Source organism: Macaca mulatta, chromosome 3 (genome assembly GCF_049350105.2).
Source record: "Macaca mulatta isolate MMU2019108-1 chromosome 3, T2T-MMU8v2.0, whole genome shotgun sequence".
NCBI lineage: Eukaryota > Metazoa > Chordata > Mammalia > Primates > Cercopithecidae > Macaca > Macaca mulatta.
The window spans coordinates 162488137-162504662 of NC_133408.1; the positions used below are offsets into that span (position 1 = coordinate 162488137).

The following is a 16526-nucleotide window of genomic DNA, read 5'->3' on the forward strand; positions in this document are numbered from 1 at the left end:
TGAGGGTAAAAACACATAAAAACTAGACTGCAAATAATTATTGCTATATTTTTCAAATACTTTTAGAATAGGTAAGAATATTAAACTGATAAGACCACATAAAAATGTTTACAAAAATTATAAGACACTTATGACATAACTCACAAATGATACTGGTAAAATTTTTCTATGTGGAAGTTATGTTGGACATTAAAGAGTAATAACTACCTTTCATATCCAGATGTAAATATTAATGAAGTAGTTTCAAGATTCAGGAGGGTAAACAACACTCTAATATAGAAAATCTTCTTATACAACCTGCAGCAACTGAAATCTTTCTATCTCTTTCATCATTTAGCTAATGGGTCTTAAATTTATAAATGCCCCTTGGTGAGGGCATAATCATTTTCCCTGTGTAGAAAAATTCCTGGGCAAAAAAATATTGAAACACAACTCAATTATCCTAGCACAAGAGCAGTATATCCCACATTCTTTTTTATTTGTTTGAAGACAACGCCTTGCTGTGTCACCTAGGTTGGAGTACAGTGGCACAATCATAGGCCACTGCAACCTTAACTACCTGAGTTCAAGTGATCCTCTGCTTCAGCCTCCCGAGTTGCTGGTACTACAGAGGTGCATACCACCACACTCAGCAATTTATTATTATTATTTTTTATTTTTTGTAGAGACAAAGTCTCTCTATGTTGCCCAGACTGGTCTCGAACTCCTGGACTCAAAGCAATCCTCATTCCTCAGCCTCCTAAAATGTTGGGATTACAGGCATGAGCCACCACGCCTGGCCCCCTCATTCTTTAGTTTAAAAAAACACATTTAGAGTTTACTAAGCTAGAAGATTTATATATGTAGCTTATGTGATTGTCATTATACAATTCAACCATTACATCTTAATTTGACTACTCAAAGAACTGCTTGTCAGCATTCTCCATTATATTCCTATATATCCAGAAATTTCTTGACATGGAAAAATGACAAGAAGGGGGAAAAGGATGTGGGAGGGGCAAAAGGAAAGCAGGTGAGTTGGGGAGAGAGGGAAAAAGGAGGTAGGAGAGAAGTAGAAAGAGGGAGGAAGAAAGATGGTGAGGCTTAGGGAAAGCAGCCTATAGGATATTGCCAGTGAGCTCAGTCTTACAGGACAGAAAGAGTTCTCCAGGTAGATAAGGGGAACCATGGCCTTCTAAACAGGGAAGAGAATAATAAGTAGCAAGTTGTATATGGCATATACAGTAACCACAGGTTTTTCTCCATTGCTAGCAGTCTAGTGAGTGTAACAAAGTTTAGTGAAATGAGGATACAAGAGTTGGCAGTGAACTGATCAAATGAGGCCATGTTAAGGCTTTTATAATCCAAGCATTACAACACAACACTTAAAGAAAGAACCCAATGCTGTGGTCAAGCTGAAACACTGACCACCAACTACCCCTTAGAGGACCATATTATGAGCTCAAGACTCTAATCATAAGCTGGTATGGGATAACAGAGAACAGATATAATGGAGTGAATCTGCTTCTTAGAAAGAATCTCCCAAAAATCAATGGTCATGGTGGACTCTATCCTGCTTTCTCGTCCAACATGGCTTCTGTAGAACCTGCTGCATTTATGATAATTTCTTGCCACCTACTGTTTTGATAATATAACTTTTAAGGACTGACATCCTATGCCATAAATGTATACAATTTTGAGGAACTGAGTAAAGGAAAAGTCACAGTGTAAATCCCTGTACATCATATAGACACAGCTCCCTTTGAATTCTCATCGGAGGCATGGGCAAGCCAGGGTCGTTGGGTGTAGGAGAAGGGAGCCATGGGCATCAGTCACTGCAGAGGGCCCTGAGGGATGGGGCAACTTGACTGGTGCCAAGAGCTCTGCAAAGAGGGGGAAGGAGAACTGAGGAAAGGAAGAAAGTGAGGGGAAGAAGGGGTGGGAAAGAGAGGGAACTAGCGGCTTCATGCATGAGGAGACCAAGCTGGAAGTCCCCAACACAGCCCTTCCTCCCTGCTTTGAACTTGTTCAAATCATCCACTTCTCTGACTATCTGACTATCCCCCTATTCTTCTGTTAAAGAAGGCAGGGGGCCAAGTTCACACCAGAGCTGCCAACTTAGTGCATTGGCATGTGCAATGATGCCAACTTAAAAAACAAAGGCATCCTGGGCAGAAAGAGAGAGAGAAAAGGCTGGTCTCCACTTTCCTTCCTAACATGCATGAGCAGAGGTTAAGTGTATTTAATACCTTTACTCTTGAAGGGCCCTTCACATCCAACTACAATCACTGACAACAACTTCTGTCCATGGTACACCATCAAATGTGCATATAAGTTTATTAGGAAAGTAGAAAATCAGGATGGCAATTAAATTCTATGTGATATAATAATTTTTAGAACAGAAAACTCAATAATCAAGCTAAAATCTCAGCAGTATATAAAGAATTGAATGTATTCCAAGGTGACTGAAAAAATTCATGACTGAAAAAAGGAAAAAATATCATTTATGGCTTTATCAAAATCTTGCACAGATTAAAGGTCATTTAGGAAAGAAAAACTACCTCTGCAATCATTTGTTGTAACTTAGAAAATACAAGCTCATATAAACCATCTCAAAGAAGAAAGAACTTGCTCAAAAAAAGAGTTCTTGGGATGGAAACTCTAATTATTAAAATAATATTTCCTAAACATTATGCTTGAATTAAATACTGCAGTCTCCTCCTAACTCTGGAGCACTGGACTATTTCAATTCCAAATAATCAGTGAATGCTTGAAAACTGGCTGAGTAGAAATAAATAAAATAGGATTGTCATACTAAAGGTGTCAATCAGACCTAACGAGTCATTCTAGAGTTAACCATTTTAAAGACAGTAAATATATGCCATAATAAAACCACAATACCATTAAATTACACTTTTAGTTATGATTTCTAGATGTAATTTGAGAGGACACACAAAACATATCCAAACAAAATTAAAAACACACAAAAACAGTATTAATGCTGTTGTAATTGTATATTCTTAAATATACCTTGACAGTAAATAAGGTTTCAGGTACTGTGAAAGTATAAAAGAGAACTTCATAGAGATGTATGTATATATACACATATATATGTATGTAGATGTATCTACATATACATGTAGATATATGTATGTATATATACACACATATGTGTGTACATATATACATATATACATACACATATATATCTACATATATATGTATGTATATGTATACATACAGAGAGAGAGAGTGAAACCTTGGGGTCTTTTAATATACCCCTAAGAAGAATATACCTGCTATAATATTCCTAAAAGTGAATCACCTAGTTTCAGATTGAAAACTGAATGTTCATAAGATTACTGCCACACATAGAACCACCGATGAGATAACAAGTAGAATTGATTATTGCTGTTTTGAATATTATTAAATTTACTGATATAAGGCTGGGGTTTTTTTTGTACATCAAAAATGGCCAAATATTGGCAGTTTCATGTGGTTTAACAAAAGAGCTATCATTTGAAATATACGTGCCAGGCATTGTGTTAATTATGTTAACATATTTCATCTTAATTTTCACAGCTTCATGAAAAATTCATGTATCAGTTTCTGTGTGCATAATATTTTCTTTTTTTTTTTTTTTTTTTTTTTTTTTTGAGACGGAGTCTCGCTGTGTCTCCCAGGCTGGAGTGCAGTGGCGTGATCTCGGCTCACTGCAAGCTCCGCCTCCCGGGTTCACGCCATTCTGCCGCCTCAGCCTCCCAAGTAGCTGAGACTACAGGCGCCCGCCACCACGCCCGGCTAGTTTTTTGTATTTTTAGTAGAGACGGGGTTTCACCATGTCAGCCAGGATAGTCTCGATCTCCTGACCTCGTGATCCACCCGCCTCGGCCTCCCAAAGTGCTGGGATTACAGGCTTGAGCCACCGCGCCCGGCCAATATTTTCATTCTGAGGTGGGCATCATCACATTCAAGTCCTCTAGATTTGCTCAACACCAAAAGGAAAATTTAAAAATCAGTACCCCACTCCGAGCTGGTAAAGCTGGCCAGGACAATCCTAATAATTAATTACTGTTTATAAATATGTCTCTCCTAGTAGACTGTGGGCTCATGGAAGTCAGGAACCTTGCCTTGTTCATCTTTTTATTTCGAGGGCATATGGCAATACCTGACTAGCACTTTTTTAAAAAGTTCATTTAATTATTTACTCAGATAGATTGATTGCTTAGTGTCTACTATATGTTCAGTGCCGTATAAGCCATGGTATCCTGCTCTGATGCAGCTTATAATTATCAGAAAGTAGCACACATGATAATATAAATTAAGTGCTGAATTGTGCAAAACCATGGCAGATACTTGTGGGAAAGCAATGCTGTAGGTAATAATAGTAATAGCAGCTCACATTTAGCTCAGGCAGTGTACTTGGCAATTTAACTTCATTAACTGATTTAATCGTCAACCATCCTTGGAGGCAAGTACATTATTATCTCCATTTCACAGATGAATAAACTCAAGTACAGGAAGGTTACATAAACTCCATCACTCACACAGATCTGGAAGTCCAATCCAGATAGAACAAAACTCCCAATGGTTTTTCACCTGTTTTTTTTTTTTTCCATGTTTTTAAATTCTATTTCCTCTGTGCTGAAGCCTCCACAAGTCCTGTAAGTCAGTGATTTCTAAACATTTTAAAATCATGAACCTTTCGGCAATCTGTTGAAGCCTAGTGATTGTGATCTCTTCTCAGGATTATGCTTTTAAACGCATAAAAATAAGTCCATAGGATTACAGAGAAAAGCAGTTATAATGAAATACAATTATAAAATTATTTTAATAAACAAATTTGTGCTATAGTAATATGTGTTTCTACGACTCATTAACAAACTGTAAAAAGGGATTTAAGAGTAACGTAGTTTCAGTGTAGTTCATGAACACAAACATATTTTGAGAGAGCTGCAGTGGAATGTAATGTGATATGAAAATTTATGTGTTTCTTTTGGTGATAATGACAGGCACTGCCAGTACTACTGTAGTTTATTGTTTAAGTCATAATGTAAGAGAATGCTATATCTCAGAGGTTAGTGAATATAAGGATCTAATGTTTTCCCATCCTAGTTCACAGACCCCCTGAATTCCATCCAGATTAAAAATCCCTGTTTGTAAACTGCAACTCATCCATTTTACTGTGAAAACATCTCATATATATATATATATATATATATATATATATATATATGCACATATGCACATAGGCGTGTGTGTGTGTGTGTGGATGTGGATGTGGATGGATGGATGGATCGACGGATAGGTAGATAGATAGATAGATAGATAGATAGATAGATAGATAGATAGATAGATAGAGACTGATTAAGGGGGTATAAGTATAGTAGTGTTATATCATGGATATAGTGCATGAATCTGGGCTTTTAGTGTACCCATCACCCAAATAGTGTACATGTACCCAATAGGTAGTATTTCATCCCTCACTTCCCTCCCCCTATCCTCTCATCTTTTGAGAAATGCAAATTAAAACCACAATGAGACAGCATCTTACACCAGTCAGAATGGCTTATTACTAAAAAGTCAAAAAATGGCAGACACAGTGGTTCATACCTATAATCCCAGCCCTTTGGGAGGCTGAGGCAGAAAGATGACTTGATCCCAGGAGTTTCAGGCTGCAGTGAGCTTTGATCACACCACTGTACTCCAGTCTAGGCCACAGAGAGAGACCATGGTCTTGCTTCACATGTTGGTTACGAATGCTGGGAATGTGCCCTAATCCACACTGAAAGAGGAAGTACTTAAGAGAAAGGCAGAACCAATATGCCCTGGAGGATGCCTGCATGATACCGCACAGATAGCAGATACCTATTTATAGGATAAATTCATACACATTTTACATCATCCCTGTGTCCCTAAAAAGAGTTGGTATCTCCTAAACAGCTTGAATTTTTTTTTTCAAATAGTGTTTATTCAAGACACTAAATTTTAACTCACCAGCTTAACCACTCTAAATAAAACTCCCATTCACCAATCTGGATTCAGATGCAAAAGAATGCTTTTCCCAACGATCTTATGAAAATAAGATTCTCCATACTGTCTTATAGAAACAGTCAATGACAAAAATGAATATTTTTGACAATTGTAAGGGGGACTATGTCTTTAGTATGTTTTATGATGGGTCAAATGAAAATTATCCTTCCGATAAGTACTTTGATAGTAATCAATATAAAATTAAATTTTATAAACAAAACCAATAGTGTACTAGAAAACAGATGATCAATGACTATCTTAGCTAGTCACAGGCTTGCGTATGTTACTTGTTTAATACTCTATGCTTTCCAAAACCTTAATCTATCCATTTTTATGAAAATGAAAGAGAAAAGCTTTAAATATGTCAAGGTGAAGCCAGCCCCCACTGTGACTGTGCTAACACAGGTACATGTGTTTTCTCTCAAGATCTCTCCCTGAAGCCAAAGAAAAGAGAAAAAGCTTTAAAAATAGAAGCTTAAAGATAAAGAGAACTATTGAGTAAATCTGACAGAGGATTAGCAGAGGACATGCACGAAACTGACTTAAGAGTAACATTTGAGCAAGCATAAAACTTACGAAGCTTTCAGGGTCATAGAGTCAGGGAAATTGGATTATTTACTCTTAGAGACTGTTTTTAAAAAGAACATAAAAGAAAATTGTAACTCTAAAATTAGGAAGAGCTTCCTGATACAAAAAAAAAAAAAAAACTATCCACATATAAGATAGAGATTGCTTAATGAGGTGCATAACTAACTATAGGTGTTCAAAGAAACATTACTTAACCTTAAGCTGACAAGATAAATAAACGAAAATGAATAAAACTAAATAACTTCCTGAGGAAAGGCATTTAAAGTTAAAGAGCATTTCCCTGATTAATGAAGGAGTAATCCTGTAAAATGGAATCTGTGATCAAATGGACTTCCCCATCAGAAAGCTGTAGCAGTGCCACGGCTCAGAATTCCTCTAAGTACTAACTTGGCATTTTTCCCTCATTAAAGATACGGCTTTGCTGACGCTGGATTTAGTTAAAGAACCAAGGGTATCGGAGAGCCTGATAAACAAACGTGCCCTTCAAAGGATTATAAATAGGTATGAGCATAAATTCTTTCTGAATTGTGGTGCCAGTTTAAAGTATTAAGACTATGGCACAGCACAAACATAAGCATCTCAGATCTGTCAAGGTCCTGTCTTTGCAACATGTTAGCTCTAAATTGAGCACCCTTTCCTTGGGCCTGGGAATTAGGGAATGCTACACGGAAGTAAATTGCATGTGCTTCTTTCTGTTCTTGGTGGCTACCTAGCTTGGGCTAAATGCCTAGGCCATTGGTGAAATTGAGAATTTACACCAGGTTTACTTACCCACAGCCCACCTATATAGATGCACTATCCTTTTATAAGAATATAGAAGCAGAAGAAAAGAGAAGAATGAAGAGTTAAGAGAGAAGTCTAGCCCTGCCCTCTGCAACAAATTTGCTAGGTAGGCATGCAAAATTGACACTCTCAGTTTCACCTAAAAAATGCATGAAGAGAGAGGAAGAAAATGCTCAAACAAGATGATTTCCTCAGCTATCTTCAAGCAACAAAATTCTATAATCCATGCATTATCCAGTCTTCATAACAAAATGGTTGCCATCAAGAATGCAGGCAACTTTACAGAACACACTCACAGGTAGCAGAAACCCAGATATTGTATACAGCAATAGGAATCTCAGACATGAAAACACAGTGTGCAAATTCTTACACAACGCGTAATTTAAAATGTCATCCTTAGAATATAAAAAAAATGACGTGAAATACAATGGTTAATATCAAAAATAGCAAATGCAATGTGATCTGCAGAGCTCAGTGCAAATTTAGAATATCACTTCTCATTATTGGTTATGGATTTCACCTGTGAATGTGTTGACTTTTTTTTTATTTTATTTCCTCTTGCCACAGGCTGCCAATCTTGGTTTACTTAGCGATCAGGCCTTTTCCAGGGCATTATTGCAAAGTTTAAAAGGTATTTCGACAGGTCAAACATCCCTTGAAGTATGAAAAGTAAATTATTCTATTCCAAAATAAAATGACAAAAATTTTTCATCAAAATATTTAAATACCAATCTTCCCAGCTCCTCTCTCTCTCTAAGCTTACAAACATAAGACCAAGCAACGCAGTATACATTATCAAGGCTAAAACAGTGAGGTAATTACATAAAATTTAAAAAGCCTGGGTGGAGTGCGGTGGTTCACACCTGTAATCCCAGCAGTTTCAGAGGCCAAAGTGGGTGGATCACGAGGTCAGGAGATCGAGACCATCCTGGCTAACATGGTGAAACCCCATCTCTACTAAAAATACAAAGAACCCCGTCTCTACTAAAAATACAAAAAAAATTAGCCAGGCATGGTGATGGGCGCCTGTAGTCCCAGCTACTCAGAAGGCTGAGGCAGGAGAATGGCGTGACCCCAGGAGGCAGAGCTGGCATTGAGCCAAGATCGTACCACTGCACTCCAGTCTGGGCGACAGAGTGAGACTTCATCTCAAAAAATAAAAAAATAAAAATAAAAATAACAACAACAACAAAAAGCCTGAAAAGGCTCTTAGTTTTTACAAAGAAACCAATAAACAACTGCAATAATTTTTAAGTAAATATGAAGAGTTGAGGTATAATGTTAGGGGAAGAAGAGAGATAAATGAAATGATGCCAACCTGACAGCTGCTGGTGGACAATTGGAGCAGATATTCCCAAATTCCTTGGGAAGAAGCTAACTTCTGAAGTCAAGTTCCTTGGTATTCTAGACTAGGAAGTAAGAGTGCCTATAAAGATTCAAAAACAATGACCTGAAGATTTGTCCTGAAAGTAAAGTATCAAGTCATGCTCCTTTACTTGTTCTTTACATTTTTGGGGACTGTAAGAATAGCCAGGATAAAGAAAAGGAGAAATACAAAGAAACAAATTAACATTCAGACACTTGTGCAACTAGAGGGAGCTTTGTTTTTTCAGTTTTATTTATTTTAAATTTATCTTTTGATCCATTATATTTGTACACATTCATGGGGCACTTGTGATATTCTCTTATAGGCATAAGGTAACATGAATGATAATTTTCTTACATTTGTAATGATCAAGTTAGGGTATTTAGGATGTCCATCACCCAAGTATTTATTATATTTCAAGTCACCTCTCTTCTGTTTTGAAAAATACATCGTTGTTAACTATAGGCACCCTACTCTGCTATCAAACATTAGAACTTACTCTTTCTAACTGTATGTTTGTTTCCATTATCCAATCTCTCTTTACCCCCTATCCAACACCCACTCTTCCTAACCTTTGGTATCTATCACTCCTTTGCTACCTCCATGTGATCAACTCTCTTAGATTCTACATATGATGGAAATCATGCAGTATTTGTCCTCCTGTGTCTGGCTTATTTCACTTAACACAATGACCTCCAGTTCAATCCACGTTGCTGCAGATGATAGGATTTCATTCTTTTTTTTATGGTCAACAGTATTCCATTGCATATATACATCACATTTTATTTATCCATTCATCTGTTGATAGACACTTACGTTGATTCCGTATCTTTGCTATTGGGAATAGTGCCAGAATAAACAGGAGGATGCAGGTATCCTTTTGATATATTGATTTAATTTTCTTTGGATAAATACCAAGTAATGGGATTGCTGAATCTTATGGCATTTCTATTTTTAATTTTTTGAGGAATCTCCATACTGTTTTCTGTAGAGGTTGTACTAGTTTACATTCCCACCAACAATATATAAGAAATCCCTTTGCTCTACATACTTGTCAACATCTGTTATATTTTTCCTTTTTAATAATAGCCATTCTAACTGAGGTAGGATGATATTTCATTGTGGTTTTTATTTTTTCACATACATGTTGGCCATTTATATGTCTTCTTTTGAGCAATGTCTATTCATGCCTTTGCCCATTTTTAGTGATATTATTTTTATTTATTTATTTTTACTGTTGAGTCCTTTGAGCTTCTTGTATATTCTGGGTATTAGTCCCACCTTACCCCTTCTACATAGAGGAAAACAGTTCCAAAGCAATGGCATGAGTTGCACCAACATAATCAGCTCTTGAGTAGAACCTAAATCACAGAGGTACTAATCCATGAGGGGTGGTAACTGGAATGAAGAGGAGGAGCGGCAGAGGGAAGTATGATGTAAACCATTGTCATCAATGATTTATAATCATGAAAACAGAATCCAAAGGAGATAAAATGAACCGTAGTCTCTACGTGAAATGTGAATGTATCTTTCATTCTAAGAGAACAGAAAATGAGTGAATATTGGAGGTAAGAAACTTACAAAAAATTAATGCAAAATACAAAAAACAAAGTGAATAAAATAATCACATCATAACAGAGGGTTAAGCATCTTCTTAGTGTATAAACAATGCCTATATGAATCAGTATTAAGAAAATGAACATGTAAATGGGACACAGGACATGAACACATAATTCACAAAGAAATATGAATGACCAATATAGAAATGTTAAACTTCACTAACAGTAAATAAATAAATAAATAAGGAAACCTAACAGTTGGCATTTATTTTATGATAATACCAAATGTGCAAGAAAAAAAACAGCACTCATATATGGTTATGGTAGAAAAAACTTACTACTTTGAGGGCAATTTGATAATCTGTATAAAGAACTTAAGCAGTGCTCATCACCTATCACCCAGTAATTCTACTTGCAGAAATTTATCCAAGATAATAAATTTAGCAATATGCACAATTATTTCAGCATTTACTTTTTAATAGTAAAAAATAAAAACGTAAGTGTCTAACAATAAGCAGGATATTAAATAATATTTAGATACAAGCACACAATGATCTATTATGCATGTACTTAAAACCATGTTTATAGAGAATATCTGATACTAAAGAAGGCTCATGTCATATAAATCAGATTCCAGTTTTATACATACAAAACAGAAACACCAAACTGTTAAAAGGAGTTGCTATAGCTATTGAAATTATACAGGTGGTATTTTTCTTTTTCTCTCTTTTTATAATATACTATTTTTAGAGCAGTTTTAGGATGACAAAAACGTTTCTTATTTTAAATATTCCTTAAATTATCCAACATAAACATATACTACTTATATTAAAAAGTGTTCTTAACATAATATCAAAGTAGAAAATTTCTGAATTTCAAAATTCAAGACATTTTGAAAAAAAAAAAAAAGGCCAGAATTAGACCATTTTGGGAGTACTTTTCCCCAAATTTCATAATAAACTATTGAAAATAATTTTTTAAAGTTTATTGAAGGAATGAAAGAATTTGTCCCATTATAAAGCAGGAAATCTGAACAGCAAATGGTGGTGGGGGTGGGGGTGGCAGCAACAAAGTTTATTTTAATACTTTTTTGGTAACTTTTAAAAGACTAAATACATCTCTAACTCTCATTTATTCTTTGGGACCAAAATAGAACATAAACAAATGAAAACAATAAGAAAACTATACATCCTTTCTGAAAAGTTGTGAACAAACCCAAGTCACAATTTTTTAAAAAAAGCTCTAGCATCCACATTGTGTGCAATAGCAGAACTTGAAAGTTTGTATTATGCTGAAAGCAGCTAGTCAGCAACTTACACTGTCTTTTGGAAATCTACAAGAGAAAGACCATTTACTTTTCCACATATCCACTACAAATCACATTGTCATTTGTTATATTTGGATAAAGTGCACCTGAATTCTGTGAAACAGAAGCAGATATCTGATGACAAGAACAGCTTGGAAAGCAACAAACTGCAATAAACCTATGTTTACCCATCTGCAGAGTCAGCTGAAGTTTCCTAAATTAAAAAAGAAATAGACCAAAACCAAAAAAAATTGGTCAAAAACGAAGAGCAAACACTTGTAGAATTTGTGTCCATTTCAGGACTTCCTTTAGACAATGAGATGCTTAAAGAAAAAAAAAAGTGAAGAGGAAAAAAAAAAATCCCTTCAATTAACAAAAAAGATGAAAGTACAGCAGAATCAAACAACGATTATTAACCATAAAATTATCAAGATTATAACTGCCAACTTTTATTAAGTAGTTAGGTATGCTACCTGCCATTTCTTTCTTCTCTTCCTATTCTGGTCTGTCCCTCTAGCATCATGTCTGCCTACTTAGGCGGTTTAGATATTTGGGTCAATTTTTAATTATGCCAACTGTGTGAGAATATTGAAGAAATTTCACAAACATATTTCTTTATTATTCTTGTTACTTATAATACTTAAGGGCATCTTATTAAATATATGATATAAATTATATTGTTACATAAAAATCATTATTATTCCTCAGTATATGCTTTTATGTAACATGTTGAACAGTATTCATAGTAAATACTAATTATAACTGACATACATACACAAAGACACCCCCCACCCAAGAAAATACCACATAGAAATATCCAAAAAGATCTAATCCTGGAATAATCTAGTTGAAAGAAATTATTTCCCTTAAAAAAATGTACCAAGAGGAAATGAATTTTGTCAAATAATGTGGAGAAACAGAAATATATCTTGGGTTTCATACCGAGATCCCAGGTATTGAAGTAAACCAAATATCTGAAGGTACAACCACTATAAGAATAGACAGATAACTCTTTTTCTTTTTAGATGGAGTAATTGTCTATAGACTATATAGACCTACAATCAAGATGGAAAAGGCTACTCATAAAAGTTATTCAGGAAATAGCAATCATAAAGCTGAGAGAGAAAAATAACAGCAAACAGATTTTGGGAAAATATATATACTAAGAGTACGAAGGTGTGTTTTCAATTGATTTGATAATACACATTTATTAGGATTGTTCATATATATATTATTGAACAATATAATATATATTCCAGGATTAGATCTTTTTGGGTATTTCTATGTGCTATTTTCTTGGGTGGGGGTGTCTTTGTAATATATATTTGTGTATAATATATATTATGTATATATATATAATTACATGTATTTACATTATATATTATATATAATTATATATTACATATAATTATATTTTATATAATCCTTCAAGTCAATCCTTCAATATACATTATATATGCTATGTAAAATACATATTATATACAGAATCAGAAATGGCTATCACAGCTAAAGGATAGTAAACATAATAATTGAGCAAATGACCACTTAAAGGTTATTAATAGTTCAAAACAGCTGCATACAGCAAACAATATATATAACGTCCCTGAAAACATAGACTTCAAATGATATAAGAAGCCACAAAGGATCACAGAATCACAGAATAACTAGGTTAGAAAGAGCATGAAAGGCCAACCATGCTTCATAAGTATCTAGCATCTTCAAGGAAACACAAAATCATGAAACTAAGAACAATCATATTCAAAAGAAATTTCATTACAATACAAAAGTAATACTTTTAGATAAAGAGAATGATGGAGAAAGTAAGAATAAAAACAAGACCAAAATATACAGTTTCTAGATAGAGTAATAAATACTGTAATACCCATTCACTCAGTCAACAAGTATTCACTGAATATATTTATGTGCTAAACTGGGGATACAATGGTATACAGAAATGGCTCTGCCATGGAACACACATTCTAGAAGTTATAAGGTCTGTATCAATATGGTTCTCAAATGACCATGTGAATCAACATTATCAAGGCTGTGAACAAATGTGATCCCAAAAGAACCAATCCTTCAAGATGGATCCCAAGTGGCTAACTAGGTTTACATTCAAATTGAGTAAAGTAGCCATTTGCTGACTAGAAGTCATACATGTTACTCTGAGTGCCCTGAAAATTCACACCTCTATTTAACTTTGAGACTTCAGGAACCCACCTGAACCCACCAATCAGAACTCACCTACCCTGTCCAATCAGGGCCCAGTTATATCCAACCAATCAGAACTTGGTTGTGTTGACCAATCAGAGATAAGCAAGTTTGAATCCTTTATTTCCATAAACGGACCTGACTGGAAATGTAGTGCAAAATCTTTCACTATAAAATCAGAGCCCATTGCTTAAGTCAAGGATTTCTAGGCCACAATAACCTATGATCACATCACAGCACTCTAGTCAGGGTGACATCTGAATGAGACCCTGTCTCAAAATAAATTAAAAATCAAAATTAAATGAAATTCCTTTTCAGAGAACTTTTGTTCACAAGGCACAGGTTCAAAATTCAGATGTTGAAGCCCCATTCTCAGAAATTCTCATTCAACAGGTCTTGTATGGAACCTAAGAGTCTGCTTTTAGTCAATTGCGGTGGTCTGAGGTTCTTAGCTCTGCTTTTAATTAGCTATGCAGTTTTGGACACAAGTCACTTAACTTCATGTGTAAGATGGGAATAATTATCTTGTTTATAAGATTTATTCTAAAATATAAACATATATTTAAATATATTTTAATTTCTCTGATGTCTGAGACTACTAATAGATTTTGAAGTGCCCACAGTACCTGACATAGGTATATTGAAAATGGCAACTGTGAAATAATGATAGCATGCCAGAAATACTTTAAAAAAAAAATCTGGATTCACATTTATCTTGGATGCTTACCAAATATATAACACTGGAAAAGTCATTTAATCTCTGTAAGCTTCAATTTCTATTTATGTAAAGTGTAGGTAATAATATTTCCACTGTTTATTGCAAAGAGATATTGAAAGAACAAAAGTTAAGACTTTTCTGGTAAACTATAAAAATTACTATATAAAAGTATTAATACATAAATAAAACATAAAGATCATGATCACAGCAAAATATGCAAAATATACTTCTAAAAAATGAAAGGCTTTTTGGGAAAAAAACTGAAAAGCAACTTTTCTACCTTATTTTTCCAACTAAATTTATTTATTTATTTATTCAAGAGTTTGCTGTGTACCAATTGTGTACTACCTAGAAAACAGTAACTCCACAAATGCACCTCAGGAACACAGACTCATAATTAGCATCACAAATCTTAGCACCACTTTGAGACGTGCACAAAGACAAGTTATAGTTTCACAACTAAACACTAGCTGGAAATATGAACAAAAGTATAGAAAACTCTCAGTCACCAAGTCAAACCACCTCTTCAATGCTTACATCTCTTTCTGTAACAATCCTAGCAGGTAGTCATTTAATTCCACTGGTTAGCAATCCACCAATTCTAAGAGAATCATCTGGAAAGCTTTCAAAAGCATGAATTCTGTAAGTCTGATTCAGAAAGTCTGAGATAGAACCCCAGGACCTGTTTTTGTAGTATGTTTCCCAGATGACTGTGAAGGGCCACTAGAATCAAGTTGTGATGCTATATTCAACCAGTCCATTCTATTTTGGGGCACTGCAACCAAACTCTAGATATATTAGGTTGAAATCTTCCCCACTTCAGTTTCCAACTAAACCCTAGTTTTACTCTTGGGATTACATACAACACCACAAATCCAATCTGTCTATAAGCCAAACAGCCCCAGCTCCTTCAACTTACATAGGTATGTTTCAAACCTGATCACCCTAAATTTGTGCACATTTTTTATTCATATACGGTGCCCAGAAGAGAACATAATCCTCATGTAGAACACAATGGGGATACTCTCTCCTTCACTGGAGTTACAACATTTTTATTAGCACGGCTTGTGTACCTTTTTTTTCTGTTGAAATGTGTGCCTTTTTCTAAACTGTGTCCACATCATATTGTTTACTTTTAAAAACTCACTTATTTTGAAATATTTTTAGATTTACACAAAAGTTATGACGATAGTACAAAGAACTCCCTCATCCCCCTGCTGACTCAATTTCAGTTTCCCTAACCTTATCATCTTAGAATACAGCAGTGCATTTATCAAAACCAAACATGAGCCTACTGTTTCACTAAAAACTTTTTATCTTTTTATACAGATTACTTCCCTGAGCTACATTTCCTTCATCCCAAATACAGACTTTTGGCTTTTCTTTAGTTTAAGTACATGAGGCAAATATAGAAATTTACAGTTAATACTGTAAGATTCAAATCCTGAATTTTACATGATGAAATCTTCCTCTGACTCTTACAAGGGGAAATCTAAGGTCCTATATGTGTTAAAATTTTGAGCTCCTATACTTGTTAAGATATTCTGAGTCAAGGTCCAGTTGGACATACCCACTCTTGACATTAGATTTATGTCATATACATATTTAGTCAGCAAAACTTCCATTATTTCATTTAATTCAATAGGCTGAGGCTTGGGGGAAGGTAAACTTCTCTAGAGTTGCATTAATTAACCTCTGATGTATACCATCACTATTATAAATCCAATCAGTTAACTACCGATTATTTAATATGTTTACACAAAAATATTCTTGCCTCAGGTAAGTTCAGATCCATTGTATCTCCACACTTTCCCTTGTTTATTCGTCTTATATATATTTGCATACTATGCTTCTTCAGCTGAAAGTTGTTGAGTACCTGCACAATGAAAGGAATCCATTCCCTCAAATGGCTCTGAAACGCTTAGGCAAAAAGGGAACTCTCTAAACTAACAGCTAGTGGCAATTCACTGAAGCAGTTAATGA

At 34.8% G+C, this 16526-nt stretch overlaps 1 protein-coding gene across 8 annotated transcripts in view; it reads right to left on the minus strand.

Annotated features, from left to right (window-relative positions):
* Positions 1-16526, minus strand: part of CADPS2 (calcium dependent secretion activator 2) — a 572739-nt gene that overhangs the window by 399753 nt on the left and 156460 nt on the right. The gene's annotated exons all lie outside the window — the stretch shown is intronic.